We start from the raw sequence: 16,364 nt of genomic DNA, 5'->3' as shown, positions 1-16,364 counted from the left end.
ACACTGTTAGCATGAATAAGGAAGACTGATTTCACAGATTACTAAAACGTTAAAAGGCAAATAAACAAGAGAACTCAACCAACTCAAAGGGAAGCAGTCGCAAAAAATAAGGTGACTCAGTTTCTCATCAAAGTTAAGTTTTCCTGTCACAGAGGGGAGGCTGGACTATGGTATCGCTACTCCTCAGTGGGAGTGCAGTGTTTTATAATGCCTCTTTCTCTAACATCCAAAACATCTTGTTTCCTCTCAATGAAATATTCATTCTAACCATGTCACTCAAAAGCTTTAAAAAATATCTTCATCTTGTGGTTTTTCCTAAAATGTTTTAAAGCTGATTGTTCTCAGGAAAGAAAACAAAAACAACAGGCTGAGCAACTTGACTCCTTATCAATCTTCAGAGTTTCCAAAATGTGTTCAGTTGCATATGACATTTCTGGTGGCCTTAACTGCAATTAGATTTTAATTTTGTATTTTAACTATCAGCTACCTGCCTCACAGGATAATTGTACCTTGCATTCCTATTGCCTTCTTCTGGAATTTCAGGCATTTCGGCATATGCTTTTGGAGTTTGCCTCCCTTACAACTTCCACATCCATACTGCTGTGACTGTGGCCACAGGGCTCTTATCTATCCACAGTACACAGCAAACAAGCCTAGACATATGTTTCTTGACACTTTGGTAATGGCTTGTCCTTTGTGACTGGGACCCTGTGGCAGAGATGTCTAGCTGACCCCCAAAGAGCATGTCTCCTTTGACAGTGAAGATCTGTTGCTGTTAAGTGGCTGCCAGACGAGAACTATATTCCTCAATCCTCTCCGCACATCAGTGGACTTGTAAGTAGTCCTCATCAATGGGATGTAAGAGGAAGTAATATGGAGTTGAGGTATGAAAAAACTGGAGGCACAATCTTTCACTCTTTCTTCTTCCTGGCCAACAGCTGATGATACCAGAAAAATCTGAAAGTCCCAAGATGACAAAGCCATAAGGTGGAAGCAGCCTGGGTCCCTGAGTCATTGCTTGGAAGAGAGCCACCTGACCTGTATCAGACGATGACATGAATATGAAGTAAGATTCTGCTGGGTTAATCCACTGAGATCTTAGGGTTACTTGTTACAACAGCCAATTTAATACTAGATCTGTAAGCCTGGATATCCCTCCTCATTAGGTCAGGGAATTAGATGAGCTTGAACCTGCTACAAGTATTAATGGGGTGGAGGCTGCATGTTACCACAATGGAAAGCCTGCCACTAATATGTACCCACAGCAATTGTTGGGAGCAATGGCAGAGACCATTAAGTTGCCCATCAATAGACATTATCCCCTTCCTTCTAACTCAACCCTAGTTTTGTTGGAGGTGGCAATGTGCTAGACTAGTAAAAACTTACATTTGCCAAACCCACTTGTAAGTAGAAGCAACACAGATATGATCGAGGAGGTATATAGCAAATGTCATTGTGTGAGTTTCTGTGAAAGTTTCTGAAAAAAGAACAGTTAGCTGATATGTCTCATTGGCCTTTCCCCACTTCCTGTCTTCAATGTTCTTTCAATGTGGACAGTTTCAAGAGCCGTATTCTGGCCATGAGAATAAGAGTCACACATTAAAGATGATGGAACAAAAAAAAACACAAGGAATCTGTGTCTCCAATGGTATCTTGGGCTATCACACCAAGCCTAGACTGCCAACCACTGGAATTCTCCTTATTCAACAAAAATAAATAAACCCCTCATTTATTTAAGCCACTGTTTAGTGGGTTGTCTATTTGTTGTAGAAGCTAAAAAGCAATCCTAACTTATACAAGAGCGAACCTCCTAAAACAGGCCATAGCACATACCATCCTGACAGGCTGATATCTCTGCCTCTTTGCCCCATCCTTTTCTTCTACTCCCTTTAATTCTTTCCAGCCCAGAACTTACACAGGACCAGAGCAATCACTGAATTTCTAAGCCCATTTGGTATCTCTTGAGGATAAAGAGCTCATTGGCCATTTTCCCCATCATTTAATTTAGCCTCAAATCCTATTCCTTTGAATGCCACATAGCAATTTTCAAGCACCTTTTTTCCCTGATAGCCTCACACTGCTGCTTCATCTCTGGACCACAGAGCTCTGCAATCTGGGCTCCATCAGTGTAATTATGGGATTTAAGAGAAACCCAAGAAGTTATCAAGTTTATTCACCTGCCTCCAGGCAAGGCCATGGTTAGTTCTTCCAGACATACAGTTGTCTTCCACGGACCAAAAAAGTCTCTCACAAAGCATGACTCATTGTTAACTTTGAAGGAGTCAGTTTAATCTTTTCTCAGCTTCTCTGCCAGTGAAATGGGTATCATGATCTGAACAGAGAATGACAAGACCTTCAGCTTAAATATGTGAGGTTTGAAATGGGGTATGATCACCTTCTCTGTTGGGTATTGTAATAGATTAAAGTGGAAGAATATTTTGCAGCTCCTCCCATCAAGAGACTGAGTCTGTTTCCCTGTTCCTTGAAGGTGGGCTGCCTTCTGACTTGCTTTGACCAAGGAACGTGGTGTTTAAGTGTTGTTGTATGCATGCTAGAATAAGCTTCAAGGAGTCTTGCAGCTTCCACCTTCATCCTCTTAGAATGTTCCCTTCACTATGTAAGGAATGTGGAGCAGACTACTGAAGAAAAGGAGACCCATGCAGAGGGGACAGCCAGCACCGCCACGTCGCAAGGCTCTGGACTTGTGAGTAAGGCCATCTTAGATGCTCCAGCTTCAGTCCTGCCATCAGGGAACTGCAGCCACATGAATGACCACAGCAGGACCAACAGAACTGCCCCACTGAGCCCAACCCAAACGGCAAACCCACAGAATCATGAGAAATACTAAACTGCTGTTGTTTTAAGTGACTAAACTCTGGGGTACTCTATTAGTTTCCTAGGGCAGCCATAACAAATTGTCATAAGCCTGGTGGCCTAAAAACAACAGAAAATTTATTCTCACACTGTTCTGGGGGCCAGAGGTCCAAAATCAATGTGTGAGCAGGACCTGCTCCCTCTGAAGGCTCAAGGGAAGAATTCTTCCTTGCCTCTTCTAGCTTCTGGTGGTTGCTGGCAGACCATGGTGTTCCTTGGCTTGTGGTGGCATAACTCCAATATCCCTGTGGCTCTGTGGCTCTTCTCATAAGGACCCCAGTGATTGGATTTAGGGTTTATCCTAATCCAGTGTGACCTCATCTTAACTTGATTACATCTACAGTGACCTTATTTCCAAAATAAGATGATGATAAGGTTCACAGATACCAAGACTTAGGAATCTTTTGCGGGGACACAATTTCAACCCACGACACTTGGTTTGTTAAACATCAAATGTAACTAAATATTGGTACTCTTTCCTACAATTTTTTTATACTTCAGACACATGAAGATAAATATAAAGAAAATAAAATAGAAAGGATTAACATGTTCTTAAAGATAATACATTGGAGAAGGCAATGGCAACCCACTCCAGTACTCTTGCCTGGAAAATCCCATGGACAGAGGAACCTGGAAGGTTGCAGTCCATGGGGTCACTAGAAGTCGGACATGACTGAGCGACTTCACTTTCACTTTTCACCTTCATGTGTTGGAGAAGGAAATGGTAACCCACTCCAATATTCTTGCCTGGAGAACCCCAGGGACAGAGGAGCCTGGTGGGCCGCCGTCTATGGGGTCGCATAGAGTCAGACATGACTGAAGCAACTTAGCAGCAGCAGCAGCAGCAGCAAAGATAATACATATCAATGACAGTGAGTTTACAAAGCTCCCAGGAAGAAAATATCTAAGTAGACTATTTTAACTGCTGGTAGTGTCAAGCAAAGTTTATGATATATTAGACAGTATTGGATAAGTATCTTTATCCACATATAAAACTTATTTTATGGGGTGGAAAAACATGTGCTTTCCCCCTAAGATCAAAGAGTCCTCTGTTAGCACAGTGTGCAATATTTCTGAGTGTTACTGCTGCCCCACTTCTCCCCTGCCTGATCCAGACTTTTGGAAGGAGTGGTCTCCACCAGCTTCCTCCATTTCCTCTGCATTGACTCCCTCCCTAACCTGTGAAGTTTGACTTCCTTCCCCACAACTACACTAAAACTGCTGTCTCAGAGGTTCACACTGACCACCGTCATGGCAAATTTGATGGCTTTCTTTGTCCTCCTAATTTGGCATCTGACCTGTTTAACTGCCTCATTAGCTCCCTTTTCTAATACCAACCCAGACTGCCACATCTTGGCCAAATCCTTCCTCCTCTCTGTGCAGCTCTTCCCTTACACTAACTTGCAGTGATTCCCTAGGGCCACTTCTTTCCTCTTCCCACTTTACTTTCCTACTTAGAAAATGTGTCCATTCTCCATTCTCATCCTCACCTCACTGATGACTTTCTAAACAATAGTTTCCATCCTGACCTATCATTCAAGCCTTAAGCTTCAATCTCAAAGTCACTCGTTAGAAATTTTCTATATCTTACGCTCATCTGTATTAGTTAGGGTAGGTTTGGTTTTGCTGTGATAACAAATAATCCAAATCTCTTAGAGGCTTATAAAAACAAGGACTTTCAGACAGCCACTGTGGCTCTGCTGTTTCTACTCCAGGACATGGTAAAGAATCCGCCTGCCAATGAAGGAAACTTAAGAGACCTGGGTTCAAGCCCCAGGTCAGGAAGATCCCCTGGAGTAGGAAATGGCAACCCACTCCAGTATTATGGCCTGGAATACTGCATGAACAGAGGAGCTTGGAGGGATATAGCCCCTGGAGGAGCAAAAAGTTGGACATGACTGAGCACACACACACCTGTACCTACCAGGACACAACCTGAGAGATCAGCCTCTGTCTAGATCATTGCTGGTTGTACAGAATAGGAAGAGATGTTATAACAAAGGGCTGGCCAGCTCTGAAAGCTCATCTCAAAGTGACCACATCAAATTCTATAAGGTAGAAAGGAAAATCCTCTGACAGTGAGAGAGAGCAAATACATAGAAATCTGAAATCTACTATAGCCTGTTAAACAAAAACTCTACAAGAGAAGTACAAAGTCATCCTCCTAACGCTAACTGAAATTTCTAATTTTCATAATTTCTCATTGGCACCATCTGTATCCAATTTTCCTAGCATATAAATCTTGGTGTTGTTATCTCTTTTATAAAATTTACCTTTCCCAATTACAAAAACACTCTTTGAAGAAAACTTGTAAAATACATACACACACACACACACACACACACACACATGTCACATACAAGGAAACAAAAATCATTAATAACCATAACACCCAGGTATTCAACACTTATCACAAGTTAGCACATGTCCTGTTCATATCCCTATCACATGTATCAATCTGTTTAATCTCTGTAGGGAGATATACACATTTTACCATAAAAATGATATCACATTACACATTTAGCTTTGTGACTATCAAAAAATTTATCAAGATAACTCTAATGTCTTCTTCCTCACAACCACCACCCCCATTACTTTAAAATAGCATCTACATGGCAATGACTTGCAAATTTAAATATCCAGCGTTGACCTTTTCCCTGAACCTCAGATTCCTGAATAAAACTACCTAATAGGTAATTTCAGTTGAATTTGTAATATGCATCTTAGACTTGGTATGTCCCCAACTAAACTCATGATTCGGCCTGAAAGCTTGTTCTTCATCCAGTCTTTTTACCTGTTACAGGCATCAATATCCACACATAATGCCCCTCAGGGACACCTTGATTCATTTTTTTTCTCTCACTGTCCTTCATGCCACATCTGATACATCAATTCAATCTCCAAAATACATCCCAGAGCTTACGGCTTCTCTCCCTCTATTTTCAGCTCCCCAGTCCTGCCACCATCCCCTTTCCCTGGGCCCTGTACTACCTCCTACCTGCTCTCCACTTCTCCATGGGGAGCCAAAGTGACCTTCTAAACACAGAGGTCAATCACAACGTGCCTCTGTTCCCAAAACCCTCCCATCACACTTGGAATAACATTTAAACATCTTCCTTGGCTCCTAAGGGCTTTTTACGATTTTGTTTCTGCCTACTTTTCTCTTCATTTCTCCCACTCTCCCCTCCGCCCCCACCCACCACTCACTTATCCATACACACTGGATCTCTTTTCTCCCAACACATCAGCCCTACTTTTGCCCTGAGTGTGGCATTTGCTAACTCCCCTGCCTGGTTCAGGCCAGCAGGTCATCTCCTCAGGGATGCCTTCCTTGACCATTCTAAGGTACCCATACACCGGACATGGCCCTTTTACATTCTCTGCATAGCACCTGTTTTATCTGATATTTCCTGGTTTATTTGTTTATTATCTTCCCATTGTAAAATGACTTCTTTCAGACAAGAACCTTGTCAGCTTATTCACTACTCTATCCTCACCTCTTAGAACACACACCTGCCAGATATAGTGTCAAGTACAATCAATATTCATGAAATGAGCAAATGAATATTTAGTTGTTTGTCAAGTCCAGCTGATCGCCCTTGAAGTATCTATAGACACAGACCCCTTTCTTTCCATGCTCATTCCCCCAGCCTAATCCCAGACATCACCTCCCATCAGAATGACTGTGGCTGCCTCCTCTTCCCTCTCATGGAGCCCCTCTTACCCCTTCTTCTCACTCTACCAGTTTCAGCTGTCAATCCTTTCCCTGTCCTTCAGGGCCTGGCTAAACTCTTACCTCCTAACCCTCAAGGACTGCTACTCCTTCCTTCCTTTCTGAGTTTTGTCAACATTCCATTCCTGCCCTTAACCCTTACCTGGCCACACAATCAAGCTCCATCTCCAGTTTTCACTTATGTTAATCTGCTCATTCCAGCTGAATTATGAAGGCAAAAACTTGTTGGGTTGGGGGTTTGAGGGGATTTGTCTCTCATAATGCCTAACAAAAACTTCATATGAACCGAATGAAATTATTAGGTACGTAACAAGATACAACAAGCAAACTGGAGTCATAAAGACACTATTATATATAAAATACTAATAATAACTGACTGTATAACACAGGGAGCTCTACTCAATACTCTGTTTATGAGAGTATATAAGAATACTCAATATTGTATGGGAAAAGAATCTGAACAAGAGTGGACATATGTATGTGTATAACTGATTCTTCTGTTGTACAGCAGAAACTAACAACATTGTAAATCAATTATACTCCAGTAAAAATTAATTTTAAAAGATAGGCTAGTTGAAGACAGCTTCTAAAGGGATGCTAGGAGAACAGGTATCAAAGAGTGAAATACCAGTAGGTAAAGCAAACCAGACAGAAGGTCAACAGGAAGAGAACAGATGGCCAGCATTGCCTTGAAACAACATATATGTTAAGTAGCAGGATAAAGTGCACTTTTAGTGGACTTTGAGCCCGAGGCTGTTCTCCTAGCATGAGGGAAAGAGGATGGTCATTCTGGTGTACATTATTGCATGAGGACTAGCACTCCTTGGGCAACTCTAATTTGCCCCCCTGACACCCAGGGCCTCAGGGTGGTAACTTCTTGGTGAGACTCCAACTTCTGCTGAGTGTTCAGAGTACACAGCACAGAACTGACCGTAGAGAACACAAACAGTGCCCTCCAAGAAGGAGTCTGCTCCGTCCTGAGAACTGCCCCTGTGAAACCACAAGGCAAAGCAGAGACTTGGAAAAAAGCCTTTCTACTCCACGGATATTCTCAGTTTGTCTAAGTTGAGGTATTGGACAATAGAGAAGCTACATCTCCCTGATCAAATGGGAGAATCCAGCCCAACCATTCTATTTTACCAAGGCCCAACTGGGTTGGGAAGATCCCCTAGAGAAGGGAAAGGCTACCCACTCCAGAATTCTGGTCTGGAGAATTCCATGGACTGCATGTATCGTCCATGGGGTCACAAACAGTCAGAGACGACTGAGCAACTTTCAGTCACAAGTAGCCCCATAAACATTTTTGAGGAAATACCATACCTTCTTGCTAATCTTCATACCTTCCCTAACCAACTGTCCAGGCAATGAGAAGATTTCTTTATTCTGTGCTTTTAAAAACCATGTAATTAAAAAGAAATATTTTGTCAACTCCATTGCTTATTTGAAGTCAAATGCAAATCATAGGTACATTCATCTGATAGAGGAAAAAAAGGTTTTTGAAAAATTTCCTGGTCATTGCAGGAAATGAGTAATGTGACTGTAATGTAAGAGGTGACTGAAAAACATTACCAGAATGTATACATCTAAATAACTATTGTTCTTTATAAATTCACACAAAAAGTGCCATGTGATTTATTCAGATAGAGCTGTTTTCCTGAAATCACTTTTGGAAGTCCTCTTTGCAATAGCTTTCAAAGCCGCTTGGAGAGGAATCTAAAAACACGGCTCCATTTAACTCAATCGAATATTATTTAATTTAACAGGCTTGCTTAAATGCTAATGATTGTGGCTCATTCCAGAAACCACATAATATATTGTTTATCGACAAACAAACACAAACACACGCACACACTAAATATAAAACTTGGTGATAATCCTGGCCTCTGAAGAAGGGAGAACAGAATTGGAGAATAGAATAATGGAGGACTTCAAATTTATCTGTAATGTTCTAGTTTCTCATTTAAAAATATCTAAAACGAAAAGAACCAAATGTTAACGTTTGTTAACTCTGGTCAGTGGGCCCTTAGGTACTTGCTATATTATCATCTATATTGTCTTTATTTTTGAAACATTTCAAACAAGAAAAAAATAGATTCTCTGTCAAAGGGAAAAGATTTTATACCACTGAGTTTATTTTTTAAAATAAATATGCTCCATTCTCTGAGCAGAATCCTAAAAGGATTTTCAAAAATGTTTTGGAGAATGCTAGTATCATTAGAATAAGTGGCACATCCCTAAAGAGGACCACTTTGAAGGCACAACATCCAGATGAAGGGTTAGGAGGCAAGGGACAGCTCCATCTTTTTCCGATCCATATTGTGAGTTAATGTTTTGTCCTTTGCCAGCAATATCATGACTTGCTTGCCTTTGTATTACCAGGGCCCAGCACAGCACTTGGAACATAGTGACCCTCAATAGCTGGAGTGAATAAATGAATGAATGAACTATCGAACTAACCAACCTAGGATTTATAAGCCTACTAACTTATCTGTGCATCAGAAAGTCAAGAGATAGGAGGAAGAAGAAGGGGGTGATTATTTACAGTTCTGCATTTCTCAATCTACTTCCCGTTTAGCCTAATCTTCTGCTATTTTACATTTGGCTTCTCACAGGGAAGTACAGTTAAAATTATCTGTTGTATAATGAGAATGATAGGAGAACTCCTGAAGCCTTCTGAGGTTTCTGAGCAGAGTGATACTAACATGTTGTGTAAGCCCCAAATCCAATCCCAGAGGAAGAGGAAACTCCCAAAGCATGAAAGAAGCCCATGTCTCTATACTGTGATCCAAGGGACAACATAGCCAATTGAGCTATGTCAGGGGCTTCCCTTGTGGATCAGCTGGTAAAGAATCTGCCTGCAATTACGGGAGACCTGGGTTCAATCCCTGGGTTGGGAAGATCCCCTGGAGAAGGGAAAGGTTACCCACTCCAATATATTTGTGAGGAACACAGATCTTGATTTTCTGTTTGTTACTTCATTTAAGATCACTAGTTTAGGTAAAGGATGGGTAGACTGAATTAGATTGTCAAGCAAAGTAAAAGTAAATGAAAGTGTGGCCAGCTAGAGTCTCAAAAAGAAGCAAGAAAGAACTAAGTTGCTAGAACACTCTACCTTTATAATTAATCCACCTATTTTCTGTTCAAAAAGAATCTCTCACAGAAAGTGAGAAAGACAGAGATTAAAGCCATCGATAGTTATACATAAGGCAAAGGAAAAGGAGAAATGTACAACTATTTTAATCCCTAAGGAATGACTTCAGAGATCATACAGGGATCTTGGAGAGAAACTGAACAGGGATGGGTAAGACACATTAAGGAGAAAGGGTCAAGATTTCTAATAAAGATTTAAAGGAATGATAAAACCAGGCAGGGGTGTGAATGTGAGGAAATGAGAACTCGTAGGGCAAGTGGCAGGAGTGTAAAGAGGTACAATTGAACTGGGAAACAATGCAGCCATGTGTATCAAAAGTCTGAAAAATATTTCTTTCCTCTGAGCAAGGAATCCCACTTCTAGAAATCTGAAGGAAGTATTTGCACTAACACATAAATATGTATGCATAAAGCTATTCATCAAGCTATGTACATTATTGTAAAAACTTGGAAACCATCTTAAAACCCAATCATAGAGAATTAAATAAACCACTGCATACCTCATCAACACAATTTTACACAGCCTATGTAAATTATAATGTAGCCCTACATGGATGAACACGGAGAGTTGTTCATATTTAAATTAAAAAATACAGCATAAAACAGGATGTGCAGTATGATCTTATTTTTGTAAAAATGGAAAGATGCATTGACACATCCAAATATTAACAGCTGTAACTAAAATAAATTTTTGCTTGTTGTACTTTCTTACTTTTAATGATGAACACAGATGAAAGAATAGAACAAAGATAAAACACTCGTTCTACCATTGCCATTTCTGCTTTTCTAATCCTGCCTTTGATATGAACACAGTGGGACATGATATAATGATCTTATACCCTAGGCCAACTTTACCAATTTATTTGATTTCACCGCACCCTGCGGTGAAGATGCCTTCCTATATATTTTCAGAGATATCATTCTGTTTTTATTCTATGTACCCCAAACAGCAAAGTGTACTACTATAGTGCAAATTCTAGAAGCACAGGAACCACACATAACCAGTATATAAACTCTTGTATTTTCCTGGAGCCTAGAAAACCTTTGTAGCTACTGACTGGTAACAAATTAGACTGAACATTTGTGGGAACAGGGATAGTACATTCCTGTTGCTTTAGCCACTTATTATTGACCAAAACAAGAATAAGCACCTGGGTTCACCATTGAAAACAACTAAGCACTGTTTTATCTTAGCATTCTCCAGCAAGAACTCTGCGTATTGTTACATCCCTGCCTGTTAGGAGGAGGGAAGGTTGAGGTGTTTTTAACATCATCTCATTCCATCTCTAGCTCTGTGTGGAAAGTAGAAATGGGACACCTGGTTCCCTGAGCTCTTCCTCTCTTCCTAGGTAACCACATGATGTAATTATACTTTCTTTTCCATGCTGAAGTAATCATTGGCTCTATACATACATGTGAATTGTCAGAGCTCAAAAAAATCTAATTGAAAAGTTCACCCTGGCAGAAGGTTCTTTCAATTGTACTAGATACCTAAAGTTCACGTGGGGCTTTTCCAAGATTCAGAAAAAAAAAAAAGACGACAATGATTCTGAATGTGAAAGACCAAAATTCTAAGTGTAATTGCCTGAAGCCTCTTCTCATGGTCTTCAGTCTAGAACACATCAGACAAATGCAGTAATTCCTGAAAGCATCCATACCCTGCTACGCCATCACTAGTATAAGAATAGCACTATTCGACTGCAAACATGCATTTAGACATAGGAATACATGTATTTTAATGCTTGCATCATTTTTACGGACAAAATCAGCAAACACTTCTCAGGAACAATGTAATATCTTCTTCTTGTTCTGGTCTTTATGCCAAAAGTTACTGAGATTGTTCTTTTTTTCATGTAAGTATAGTTGATTTACAATATCATATTACTTTCAGGTGTATAGCATAGTGATTCAGTTATATTCTTTTTCAGATTCTTTTCCATTGTAGGTTATTACAAAGTATTGAGTATAGTTCCTTGCGCTATATGGTAGGTCCTTGTTGGTTATCTATTTTATATATAGTAGTGTATATATGTTAATCCCAACCTAATTTAGCCCTCCTCCCTTTCCCTTTTGATAACCGTAAATTTGTTTTCCATGTCTGTGGGTCTGTTTCATACATAAATTCATTTGTATCTTTTTTTTAGGATTGTTAGAATTATCTTTTATTAGGATTGTTCTTGAAAGGAATACGTCTTTTTGGATGCTTGGTTTTATCTTCCATAAAATCACTGTCTAATGATGCTTATCATACATCACATATTGTTCCTTTTCTATAATGATGAAATAAAATTATACAAAGTCCAGACAATAATAGGCACATAGAAAGTAGTCAAAAAATATTACTAGTTTTATTATTATTTTAAAAATTATTTTAAAATAAAATTGAGATGACAGCATGGCAGATGGGGTTGAGAGCAGAGGATTCTGCAGCAAGGCTGTCTGCATCTGAATCCCAGCTCTGCTCTTAGCTGTTTGTGACTTTGAACAGTTTTCATTACTCCTTTGTACCCAGTTTCTCCATTTGTAAAATGGAGACAGTAATTGTTCTTACCTCACAGGGGTGAATGAGTTATGACATGTAGAGACTGCAATACAGTAACCATTATATAAGCATAAGCCATTATTATTTATCCTTTTCAACTGAATGTCCAAAGGATCATTAATGTTTTTTCTGCATTCTGCACTTCTTTTCTCTTTACCCAAGGTCCTTTACTTTAATATTTGATCTAGTTCTGTATCTATTCTGTGTTTGAAAGAATCTAAGATTTTGTTTAATGAATTTTCAGAAGAGTAATAATAATTTTTATAATACATAAAGCCCTAAATGCTATTAAGAAAAAAAGGGTAGTTGATGAGACTTGGCACGCATACAAGGACTGTATCACGACACTGAATGCAGAAGTGCCTGAAATCCCCAATGCAAACATTATTATGAACTGCCTAATTCAAATCTAGTCTTTCCTTTGTGCACAGGAAGTCAGCGACAATTAAATTGAAATGAAGGCAAATATCTAACACTTATAAGAAACTGAATCTAAGCTCAGAAAAATTCAGTGGTGGATCTTTACTCTTGTATCTCCCTAAACTGTGGGTTCTAGAGAAATGTTTGACTGTTGTAAGTCACACAATCACATCATACGATTATACTTGGTGCTCAAAAGGAAACAAAAAATGGCCTATGATGATTTCTAACACATGGAAATCTAGGCTTCATAAGAATATGGGAGAGGGCTTCCCTGGTGGCTCAGTGGTAAAGAATCCTCTCACCAATGCAGGAGACAGGAGTTCGATCCCTGTTCCAGGAAGATTCCATATGCCATGGAGCAATTAAGCCCATGCGCCACAATTATTGAGCCCATGGTCTAGAGCCTGAGAGCCACAACTACTGAGCCTATGTGCCCCAGCTATTGAAGCCAAGGCGCCCTAGAGCCCCGTGCTCCAACACAGCAAGAGAAGGGATCACAATGAGAAGCCGGAGCACCACACTGAGGAATAGCCCCTACTCGCTGCCACAACTAGAGAAAAGTCTGTGCAGTAACGAAGACCCAGCACAGCCAAAAATAAATATTAATTTTGAAAAAAAAAATATGAAAGAAAGAGTCCGGGCAATCACGGAGGAATAGGCATTAGCGGGCATTCCCAGGTTCCTCCTTTGCTTTGGCCCTGTCCCTAGACTGAGCAATGCTGCTTGCAGGAAGTTACGGAATTTGGGAACAGTGGGGATCATTCCTTTCCTACTGTGAGGTAGTGTGTTCACTCTTTTTTGAGGCTGGTGTGGGCAGAATGAGCTCTTTACACGTAAAAATTTTAATATATCAGATTTGAATATTTCCTTGATAGGAAACACATTGATTTTACCCCCACAAACATTTTTTAATGGCAGTTTGTATCATTCGGGGTAGAGAAGTGAAAAAATATGAACCCATGCTGAATGTACTGATGGCCATATTTCAACACTGCCTTACTTTCGTAAGTTGATCTATTTTAAAAAATAGTACATAGGCATGCAAGAGAAAATGTTTTCTTTTTCAACTTCAAAATTGCAGAACATCACATTGTTGGTTTATTTACATATTAAACACTGATCAGAACAATTTGCAATGCTGCTACTGAAATGACGTCTTTTTAAAAATCAATTCCTTGTTTGCTTTTAAAGGAAATTCTTAAGAATTTCAAAATGGCACATGACCAGTTAAGAATACTTTGGAGCACTTTGTAATGCTAGCTCTGCTTCTGCTGTCTGCATGGCCTTGAACAAATTACATGGCCTTGTGCAACTACATCTCCAAGCTTCATCTTCCTATTTTATACGAGACTTCAGGTGAGTCTCATAGGGTTTTTGTAAGAATCTAATGATATAATATAATATATGATATAATAATGATACAATCCATTAAGCACATAACACAGTGTATGGGACATAGTAAATGAACAATAAGTGGTACATTTTAATATTATGGTAATAATACTAGGTATGTCTATATTAATCCACAGCATCGAACATTAATTTCTGCCCAGCTCCTTAGCATAACTCTCTACCCAATATACAAAATGCTTCCAAAGGGAAAGCTGAACCCCTGCAAACAGGAATATCCAATCCTTATTCTTGCCTGAGTATTAGAGAGCCTTTGATATTTTATTTAATTTGAGTGGGGCTCTTCTTGCACAGATCCATCACACATGCTGTTTCACAAGGCATGTCTGGCATTCTCAGCACAGAGATGGGAGCCATTTGAGAGAAAACATCCACCCCAAGGCAACTCCACCCTGCCATTGGCATCATCACACCTAACCCAAAGGGATCTCTGCACAGGAAGTTCTCCAGCTTCAGCTTTCCTTCCTAACTTTCTTTCTTTTTTTTTTTTTTGTTCTTTTTTTTTTTTCCAATTATTTTTATTAGTTGGAGGCTAATTACTTTACAATATTGTAGTGGTTTCTGCCATACATTGACATGAATCAGCCATGGATTTACATGTGTTCCCCATCCTGAACCCCCCTCCCACCTCCCTCCCCATCCCATCCCTCTAACTTTCTTTCTTAAGATCTTAAAGATGGTGGTAATGGAGATGATGATGACAATGATAAAACTGACAGTAATGTGGATGAGGACAGCCAACATTTATTTAACATTGATTCTGAGCCAGGCACTACAAGCACTTTGTATATATTTATTTCACTTAATCCTCTCAACAGTCACACAAGGTAGGTACTAGGAGTGTCCCCATTTCACAGACACAAACTCAAAGTGGAGAGAAGTTAAATATTAATAGCATGTCCAGTCTGAAACAGAGCCAACTGGCAAGCAGATCTGATTCCAGCCAGAGCCTTTACTCTTAACCCTCAGACTACACCAACCCCTCTGCTGCTTTAGAGACTGCCTGTAGTGATCAGTGCGGGTCCTATAGCTCTCCAGTAACTCCACCCCTCTGACAGCAACCTTTCTGTCAGAGTGACACCACCTGACCTAAAATTCACAGAGCCAGAACAGGAGCAGCTATAGCAAGTGGTACATCCATCAGGAACTTCAGTTTGATCCCCCTCAGCCCCTAAACGAATTGCCCCTCCTGCATGGCAACAGGCATGAAAACCTAATGGAGAAAACCTGGCCACAAGGAAATCCCTGATATACTTCGTGACCTGTGACTACCTTTAATACAACATTAATACACAGTACACAATACTAATTAAACTAGCTTAAAGATGAAGAAATAGTAAGGTAAAAGAAATGGTTTGCTCACAGCTACACAACAGGTGGAAATAAAAGCCCAATAAAGCTCAACAAGCCCTCTGCAAGTCCTTACCGCCTTACTATTCCCAGCTTCTAATTCCTGGTCGTTCAAACCTCTTCAAAGTCTAGCAGCGCAAAAATGGACTGTGGAACCAGCCTCTCACAGGCTCGGCTCAAAGACTGACTAATCCTAGACCCGTGAGGGCCGTAAAATAATAAGTTGACCCTTCAGGATGAATTTCGTATTATCTTTTAACCAGACAGTCTAGATTTCTCAGGGCACGACAAAAATGTCTTTAAACACTTGTCAGCAGTTTTCAGTGGAGGGGGAAAAACTGCAGTTAAAGCACCTCTGGTGAGAACTTTGAGCACTAAATATGCTTACATTTAGTTTGTGCAATTTTTATTATGAATTGGATGGTAGGTTAGATCTATGTCCTTACGTCTTTACTGGAGCGCCAGAAATGTAAAAATGTCAGCCACAGGCCATTCCTTTCTTGTTTATTTAAATGGAGAATTTTTTAAAAATCACTTTTTCCACTTCATGGCTCCTTTGGACCAGAGAATAAAAATAGCGATGTCGGTAGGAGCCAAACTTTTTTTTCTGGAAAAATAAAACGAGAGGGGAAAGAGCCCTCCTCAGAATAACCCAAGTCTTGAAGCAGCTGCCTGAGCAAAACTCGCCTCATTTTACCCACTTCTCTGGCCCCTTCTCAGGGCAGCCTCAAAGGGAGGCGGCGGGCCAGCACTGCTAACCCCGCGCCCTTCCCACTACCCCGCCCGGCCACCTGTCAACCCGGAGGGCGCGGGCGAGGCGGGGTTGGGGAGGTGGCTCCGGGAGGAGACGCTGGTGACCGAGGACTACCGGGAGGACTGAGC

At 40.3% G+C, this 16,364-nt stretch overlaps 1 protein-coding gene across 3 annotated transcripts in view; it reads right to left on the bottom strand.

The window, feature by feature from the left end:
* The window catches only part of DOCK8 (dedicator of cytokinesis 8), a 225,223-nt gene that overhangs the window by 208,247 nt on the left and 612 nt on the right, over positions 1–16,364 (bottom strand). Inside the window, exon 1 of one of the 3 annotated variants that reach the window (XM_043486613.1) lies at positions 15,559–15,666. The exons of the other annotated variants lie outside the window; for them this stretch is intronic. The gene's annotated coding sequence lies outside the window, so the exon portion shown is untranslated. Of the gene's footprint in view, positions 1–15,558; positions 15,667–16,364 lie in introns of those variants that run through there. 3 annotated transcript variants of the gene reach the window in all.

This window comes from Cervus canadensis, chromosome 14, assembly GCF_019320065.1.
Source record: "Cervus canadensis isolate Bull #8, Minnesota chromosome 14, ASM1932006v1, whole genome shotgun sequence".
Classification (NCBI taxonomy): Eukaryota; Metazoa; Chordata; class Mammalia; order Artiodactyla; family Cervidae; genus Cervus; species Cervus canadensis.
The sequence above is the reverse complement of the archived record's forward strand: the minus strand, read 5'-3'. Positions and strand labels throughout refer to the sequence as shown.